Source organism: Lipotes vexillifer, unplaced genomic scaffold (assembly GCF_000442215.2).
Source record: "Lipotes vexillifer unplaced genomic scaffold, Lipotes_vexillifer_v1.1 scaffold501, whole genome shotgun sequence".
NCBI classification, from domain to species: Eukaryota; Metazoa; Chordata; class Mammalia; order Artiodactyla; family Lipotidae; genus Lipotes; species Lipotes vexillifer.
The window spans coordinates 50,079-59,294 of record NW_006770014.1 but is presented as its reverse complement, the minus strand read 5'-3'; positions in this window follow the sequence as shown (position 1 = coordinate 59,294).

Here is a 9,216-nt window from a genome sequence, read left to right as displayed (position 1 = left end):
TATAATTTTTCCTCCCTACTTCTTAGAAAATATTATAATAATTTAAAAGCCATTTGCACCAGAACAGCTAAAACCTAAATCAGAGAGAATGTTTAGAAGCCATATTGAGGAAGACGTAAGGAAAAAATTCAGCTGAGAGCCTGCAATGAGATGCTTATTTGTTCTCTGAGCTTCCTATATACCTTTCAGGCAGGAAAATCAGTTTTTCAGGAGAGGAAAACATTTTCCTGTTACTAAATTCTCAGATAAATTTGTCACATAATTCCTTATATAGAAGACCCATAAGCAATATTGAATAGCATCATGAAAACAACAGTTTTGCCAGAGATGCAAAAATTTCTTCATAGGAAATTGCATTGTATTCCGTCTTCCACATAATCTATCAGAACATAGTATGTAGGAAAATGTGATGTATTCACATCTAGTTTCTCAAACATAGTCAGTGGTACCCCCGGGTCAAAATCACTTAGTGCTACTTGATACACATTCAGATTCCTAAGCTTTATCCCAGTCCAACTAAATCAAAATTTGGATAGACAAGGCCCAGGAATCCGGTACATTAAAGTTTGAAAACCACCGCTATAGAAAAATATGGCTGCTTTTGGGTCATGTAGAATGCAGAAACAGAAATGGGAGAATTTGGGGAAATGAACCTTTAAACATCTCTCTTGATATTAATTGCTTCCACTGTGCTTTTGGCAGCCAATTAAGTGCTGCGTTCTTTGGTAAGTGCCTGGGATGCAAACCTTCAATATTATTGACTGAACCTTGGTAATTTAAATACTTTGAAGTGTGTAAGTCTACAAAAGAAGCCGTACTATTGCTCATCTCGTGAAAAAAAAAGTCTTGATAGGCACTTTAATTAAAAAAAAAGAGGTTGATCATATTTTAATTTCTATTTGCCCAAACTATCTGCTGTAAGCATGTTAGCACACTGTGTGTTAGTGTCTGCACTGTCTGTCACAAATGAGACAGAAACACAAACCAGGAGGCCCTTAACTTGAAAACACCTTGCCTGAGGCGTTAGTGCATGTATGTGCCAGAAAGTCGTAAACTACGACTTATTTGAAAATATTCTCGAGTTTAGATTGTGCTCCCACATTTAGTTCAGGTTACTGAAGTGTTACAGTCTATGTTTCATGAATCTCCTTATTCTTACTTCAGTAAACCACTAGAGGATTTGTCAATTTTCTCTTTAAAAGCAGGATAAACAGAAGAGGTGAACCAGTGAGAAATAAGTGGAAATTGCAAGTCAAGAAAACATACTGCGTTTATTTTTTAACCCCATTTATACTTAGATTTAGCGCATGCCCAGAAGACCTTGATATACATTTATTTCCTTGGGAGAAGATGCCAGCCTGTATAACAATATCCACAGTCATTATCTGTGTCTGGCAGCAAATCACATTTGTTAAGCCCTTGTGGGCATGTGTGAATGCTTGGTGAGTTACAACACCTCTATAAGTGTTTACATTTTAGGGGTAAAAAACCCACCACATTCAGACTGAAAGACATATTGGAATGCCTTGGAATTCTAAAGCCCCCCAAAAAAATAGGAAGACGACTCCCACTGAAAATAACACAATATTGAACTTTAAATCCATACAATTAAAAACACCATTTTGCCTATCAGAGTATACAAAGAAAACCAATTACCACAACCATTGTTTGCTTTGGAACGATTAGAAAAACAAAATATGTGAACATTATACTTGACTTATGATTAGATTCAACTTTCATTTCTATTTAACACAATCCTTTTTGTCTCGTGGGCTGAAAAGTTCTGTTTCTCATTCAGTACAGACCATCCTTTTTTCTCCCCACCCCCAACCTTCAACTCTCAAGGAATGCATTTCCTAGAGGAATGTTATGTATGGTCCATGTTCTCATTTCTGCCCTGTACACTGTATTATGTATACACATAAATATATACCTTGCGCTGTTTACCCATAAAGACCTTTGATTTGGCCAGTTACCCTAACACTTGATTCCTTTTCAATCATGTAGTTGATAATAGCTGGAAGTTCCCTTAGAGTACCCCAATTTTTAAACATTAAATCTTTTAGAGTCATTCCAGGCCATTTCCTTTTCTAGTCCTTGACTCTTTCTTGAAATGACCCCTTTTAGTTCAGCCACATGTAAACAGAACTAAATTTTAGCTCTGCTCTTACAAGACCTGTGTTTAGACTATGATTTGCTCCAGGTCAATGCTTTTCAAAGGGGGAGATTTTGATCTCTAGGAATCCTTGAAGGTGAATGATGACAAAGATCGGGAAGGCAAGATTAAAATTATATATGTACATGTATTTGTTCATTATACTTATGTTAAAGGGAAAAAAAGATTTAGATGCAAGTAAAAGGCATCTAAGCATGAAGGGCCACTTATGTAATTCAAAAATGCAAAATTATCCTATAACTCATTAAATAACTTTTGAAATATTATTTCAAAATGGATTTTATTATATAGTTCTATTTATATGAAATGCCCAAAATAAGCAAATTCATAGAGACAGAAAGGAGATTGGCGGTTGCCTGGGGCTGGAGGGTGGAGACCGGGAGAAGTGGGGAGAGGCTGCTCAGGGTACAGGACTTCTTTGGGGGATGATAAAAATGTTCTAAAACGAGGTAGTGGTGATGGTTGCACAAGTCTGTGCATATACTAAAAACCACTGAATTGTACACTCTAAAAGGGTGAATTGTATGGCTGTGTGCACTGTATCCCAATAAAGCTGTTATTTTAAAACTGGATTTACATGGTTCCCATCTGACAATAAGAAGATAATAAATAATCCCATAGAAAATGGGCAAAGGATATGTATTGGAAACTCTCAGAAGAGGAACCACAGTTTGGCAAATAAGAGGTTTCCCCACAAGGGGTTGGGGAAAATGCAGAACAAAACGACAATGAGATATTTAAACCATTATACTGGCAAAAATTATAACAATTCCAAATGATAGCAGGATGTGAAAGTGAGATTCTCATACATAGCTGGTGGGAATGTAAATTGGTACAAGAGCTTTGGAGGGCAATTTGGCAACATCTCAAAGTTAAAAATAAGCATACCCTCCCACCTGACAGTTTGGTTTCTCAGCACACTCTCACACAACAGGGTGAAGATATATGTACAGGGACATCCATTAGCATTGTTTGTAATTGGGAAAAATGGAAACAACTCAAAGATCTACCAATAAAGGGATGGGGAATTTAACTATAGTACATATATACAGTGGGATACCATATAGCACTAAAATAAATAGATTCACTAGGGGAAATAATGCATTTACAAAACATGCCACAGAATTTTTTTAAAGAGAGATAAAATAGGAAAAATCAGATTAAGCTAAGGGTTTAATGCACAAAATGAGGTTTGGTTTACCTGTTAGTGCTGGATCACATTTTGTTCTAAAATTTTAGCAGCCAGTGCTAAAGGAAAATCTGATCAATTACAGAATCAGACCGTGATGGAAAAACACGCAACTCTTCCTGACACTAAGATCAGAGGGAAATTTCCCCCAGGGTTTTCAGAAAAAGGCCACCACGTAAGGTAGGTAATTAACATCCTCAATGTCATTCACCCATCCATAGAATGACCCTTATTTCCACAAAGACACATCTCCGTGCTTTAGTGTCCAAGTGTCTGGCTTTATCAGAAGATTCATTTTTGAGATCAGGGGTTAGAAACCGAGGTGCCAGAGTACTTTGCTCGGCCAGCACCGTATTTAAGATTTTTTAATTTGAATGCTTTCAGGTGGCACATACATTCCTTAGAATAGCACTGTCAAATAGAACTTTCTGCAATAATGAACATGTTCTGTATCTGCACTGCCCAGTGTGGTAGCTGACAACCCTATGCAGCTACTTACTGAGTATGTGAAATGTGGCTGGTTTGATTGAGGAACAGAATTTAAATTTTATTTAATTTTAAGTAACTTTAATGTAAATAGTCACGTGTGGCTAGTGGGGACCCTATTGTGCAGTACAGCTCTAGAAAACCACGGGTCCCACCATTCTCTACTTTATTAAACCCCACCTCAAAATCACACATTTAGGCTATCTGGCCCCTAGAGGTGTTTCTGTTTGTAACTCATGTTTTAAAGTACCATGTCTCTACTGCTATATTTAAAATAGATAACCAACAAGGATCTACTGTATAGCACAGTGAACTCTGCTCAATATTCTGTAATAACCTAAATGGGAAAAGAATTTGAAAGAAAAGAAAGAAAGAAAAGAAAAAAAAGGAAGGAAGGAAGAAAAGAAAGAAGGAAGGAAGGAAGGAAGGAAGGGAGGGAGGACCGTGTCTCGAGGAAGGACAGATTGTAATTTTATGGTATATCCTCTTTTGTTCATTTATTCAATAAATACTCTTTCTACATGCATCAGGTCTGTTACAGACACAGCACTTACCATCTCAAGGGCAGCAGAGACCAATCAATCAATGACAGCCCTGCAAGGATGGGTGATGCATATGGTGGGGGAAAAGCAAGGTCCAGGGAGCACACAGGATAGTGGCATTTAACACCCAACCTGAATTTGGTGGGACAGAGAGGTGCCCTGTAAGGGAGAACTAAGAATAAGTACAAATCAGCTGGAGTGAGGGGCAGTTCTCAGGAGAGGAAACAGCATGACCTACTCGATGGCTTCAAAAAAATTCACTAGAATTTAGAATGTGGGGACGGATGACAGTGAAAGATTGGCAAAGGGTGAGATCGTGCAGGATGTTAGAACTGACTTTAGACTTTGTCCTGAAGGCAATAGAAAAACCACTGAAAAATTTTAAGCAGAGGAGTAGATTCCTGTCTTCTCTACATTCAGAATAAACCCACAAGAATTACCACATGATCCAAAAATTCTACTTCTGTAGATACCCAAAAGAAATGAAAGCGGGGACTTGAACAGATACTTGTACACCCATGTTCATAGCACCATATTTAAAATAGCCAAAAGATAGAAACAGCCCAAGTGTCCATCAACAGATGAATGGATAAACAAAGTGTGGTCTATACATAAATGGAATATTATTCATCCTTAAAAAGGAAGGAAATTCTGACTCGTGCTACTACCTGGATGAATCTTGAAGACATTATGCTAAGTGAACAAGTCAGAGATAAAAAGACAAATATTATATGATTCCACTTATATGAGGTAACTAAAATAGTCAAATTCATAGAGACAGAAAGTAAAATGGTGGTTGCCAGGGACTTGGGGGAGGAGGGAATGGGGAGTTATTGTTTAATGGGTACAGAGATTCAGTTTGGGAAGATGCAAACGTTCTAGAGATAGACGGTGGTGATGGTTGCACAGCAATGTGAATGTATTTAATGCCACTGAACTGTATACTTAAAAGTGGTTAAAATGGTAAATTGTGTGTTATGTATATTTTATCACAATAAAGAATAAATGAATAAAATAAAATAAACCCTTCATTATTTCTTGCCAAAACTATGTAAAAGCCTCCTAACTGTTCTCCCTGTGACTATTCTTGTTCCCTTATATATAGTCTATTTTCTATTCAACAGAGTGATGGATGAAACATGAGAACAGCTTTCAGTGGCTGGACCGGCCTCTAGTGATCTGGTCCCTCACCACCTCCCTGGCCTTTTCTCCTCCAAGCTCTGATGGCTGACTCTACTCCAGCCTCACTGGCCTCTTTGAACTCACTAAGAAATCTCCCACATTCGTGCTTTCTCATTCTGGAACATTCTTTCCTCTGATATTCACCTAGTTTGCGTCCTCACTTCCTTATGAAGGTAATATCACCCCTCAAACACCTTTCTTGACCACCCTATCTAAAAACATCCCTACCCTGCTTTCTTTGATAGAACTTACCCCCGCCCATCATTTTAGTATATATCCATCTGTTAACTTGTTTATTGTCAGTCTCTCTTGCAATGTAGGTTCTGTGAAGGCCAGGACTTAGTTTTCTGTGCTACTCAATCCCAGTCATTGGAACGGTGCTGGTCATGGAGGAAACATTTAATAAATATCTGGTGAATAAAAGAATAATTACATTTGTGTTTTAGAAAGATTGTGAGGATAGACTGCAGTGTGGACTAGAACGGGAGATACCAGCTTGGGTGGCTGTATCTTAAGCACACAAGCAGTTAAGATGGCCCAGATAGTGGCAGGGGGTCACCGGGAGATTTGGGGAGACAGAGAGATTTAGAAGAGTGAATCAAGGCTGGAAGGTTCATTCAAAGAAGTAGAAGACACAGAAAGAAGAGCAGGTGTGAGGGAGAAGTGAGCTCCATTTTAAACTCAGTGAGTGGACTTTCTTCACAGAAATGTGGGCAGTTGTATTTCTTCAACAGAGGGATCTGGGCTAGAAATGCAGATTTGGCATCTCATAAATATAATCTCAGTGGAAATTTTGAAAACCATTGAGCAGCAGTTAGTTGGAGGTTATACCTTTTGAATAAGTACTTAACTGTACATATTCAATGGTGCCAATTAACTTCAGACTCATGTGCTCTCATAGTCAGCCAAATTGGTCATATTTTTTAAACTGTAAGGAAGGAATGCAGGAAATGAAATTTCTATTTATAAAAAAAAGTGGAGTAATGCTACTCTTTTTTTTTTTTTTTTTTTTTTTTTTTTTACTGTAACAGGGTCAATTTTAATGGATTATATCCAAACCTCAAGCCATATATTCTGTAATCCACCTAATTAAATATACAGATTAATGTCTGGCCTTTATGGGAACATCATTATCCTTTATATTTAAAAGCGATCTCCTAATCCAACTCCGTCATTTCACGTATGTGGAAATAATATCCCTTGGACATTAATGACCCACCCACCTAAGGTCACACAGTTGGACGTAACAGAATCAGAACTAGAATCCAGAGCTCTTACTCTGTGTCTAAGTAGTTCATAATTGTGGGCACATTGTTTAGATTTCTGTTTTGGTTTACCTTTGGAAGGATTCCTTCAAAATTGTTCATCATGACTGCATGCAGTTTACCAAGACCAAAGCTACCTGGATATCCTTCAGTGACCCACCTGTCCCACCCAGGGAACCTGTTGCCAGACACCAAGTCTTCACTTTTTATTACCTTTCTGCAAAGTTGAATACGTAGCAGAACTGCTTGAGAATAAAGATATGGGCTCCAAGGCACACTCGGATTTCACATAGCTAAAAAGTACAAGCCATTTATTTCTGCCTTCTAGATTTACACTCTGGACTTTGCTACCACTCCAAGGCTTTTCTCGAATGAGTTTCTCACTTCATGGAAAAGCATTATTAGATGATGTCCCTAGGAACCAAAATTTAGTGACCGCTTGCAGCAATGAAATCTTACATTAACTGGCACAAAAACAGAAATATAGATCAATGGAACAGGATAGAAAGCCCAGAGATAAACCCACGCACATATGGTCACCTTATCTTTGATAAAGGAGGCAAGAATATACAGTGGAGAAAAGACAGCCTCTTCAATAAGTGATGCTGGGAAAACTGGACAGCTACATATAAAAGAATGAAATTAGAACACTCCCTAACACCATACACAAAAAAAAACTCAAAATGGAGTAAAGACCTAAATGTCAGGCCAGGCACTATCAAACTCTTAGAGCAAAACATAGGCAGAACACTCTATGACATAAATCACAGCAAGATCCTTTTTGACCCACCTCCTAGAGAAATGGAAATAAAAACAAAAATAAACAAATGGGACCTAATGAAACTTCAAAGCTTTTGCACAGCAAAGGAAACCATAAACAAGACGAAAAGACAACCCTCAGAATGGGAGAAAATCTTTGCAAATGAAGCAACTGACAAAGGATTAATCTTCAAAATTTACAAGCAGCTCATGCAGCTCAATATCAAAAAAACAAACAACCCAATCCAAATATGGGCAGAAGACCTAAATAGACATTTCTCCAAAGAAGATATACAGATTGCCAACAAATGCATGAAAGAATGCTCAACATCATTAATCATTAGAGAAATGCAAATCAAAACTACAATGAGATATCATCTCACACTGGTCAGAATAGCCATCATCAAAAAATCTAGAAACAATAAATGCTGGAGAGGGTGTGGAGAAAAGGGAACGCTCTTGCACTGTTGGTGGGAATGGAAATTGATACAGCCACCATGGAGAACAGTATGGAGGCTCCTTAAAAAACTACAAGTAGAACTACCATACGATCCAGCAATCCCACTACTGGGCATATACCCTGAGAAAACCATAATTGAAAAAGTGTCATGTACTAAAATGTTCGTTGCAGCTCTATTTACAACAGCCAGGACATGGAAACAACCTAAGTGTCCATCAACAGATGAATGGATAAAGAAGATGTGGCCCATATATACAATGGAATATTACTCAGCCATAAAAAGAAACAAAATTGAGTTATTTGTAGTGAGGTGGATGGCCCTAGAGTCTGTCATACAGAGTGAAGTAAGTCAGAAAGAGAAAAACAAATACCGTATGCTAACACATATATATGGAATCTAAGAGAAAAAAAAAAAAGGTCAGAAGAACCTAGGGGTAAGATGTGAATAAAGACACAGACCTACTAGAGAATGGACTTGAGGATATGGGGAGGGGGAAGGGTAAGCTGGGACAAAGTGAGAGAGTGGCATGGACATGTATACACTACCAAACATAAAATAGATAGCCAGTGGGAAGCAGCCGCATAGCACAGGGAGATCAGCTCCATGCTTTGTGACCACCTAGAGGGGTGGGATAGGGAGGGTGGGAGGGAGAGAGACGCAAGAGGGAGGAGTTATGGGAACATATGCATATGTATAACTGATTCACTTTGTTATAAAGCAGAAACTAACACATCCCTGTAAAGCAATTATACTCCAGTAAAGATGTTTAAAAGAAAAAAGAAATCTTACATTAGAGGCAGAATTAAGAACCATCTCAACTGTGATGGCCACTCAGTCAGAGCTGGTAATTTTTCTGACCATAGTGGAAACTACTTGTGGCAGATTCCTTAAATGGCTACACCCCAAAACCTCTCCAATGTCTTCTCCTAGCCCCGTCCTACTATAAATTCCTCATTGAAGTGCAGGTGGCCAAGTGGAGCCAATTCAGAACCATGAGACGTAAGCAGAGGTCTTCCCAGGCCGCTGCTGCAAAGTCAGCATATGACCCTCTTCCCATTTCCCTTCCCTCCTTACGGACAGGATGGCTGGAGCTACAGCAGCTTTCTTGCATTTATGAAGGAAAAGGCCAAGGGAATCACACAATAGAGGTCCTGCC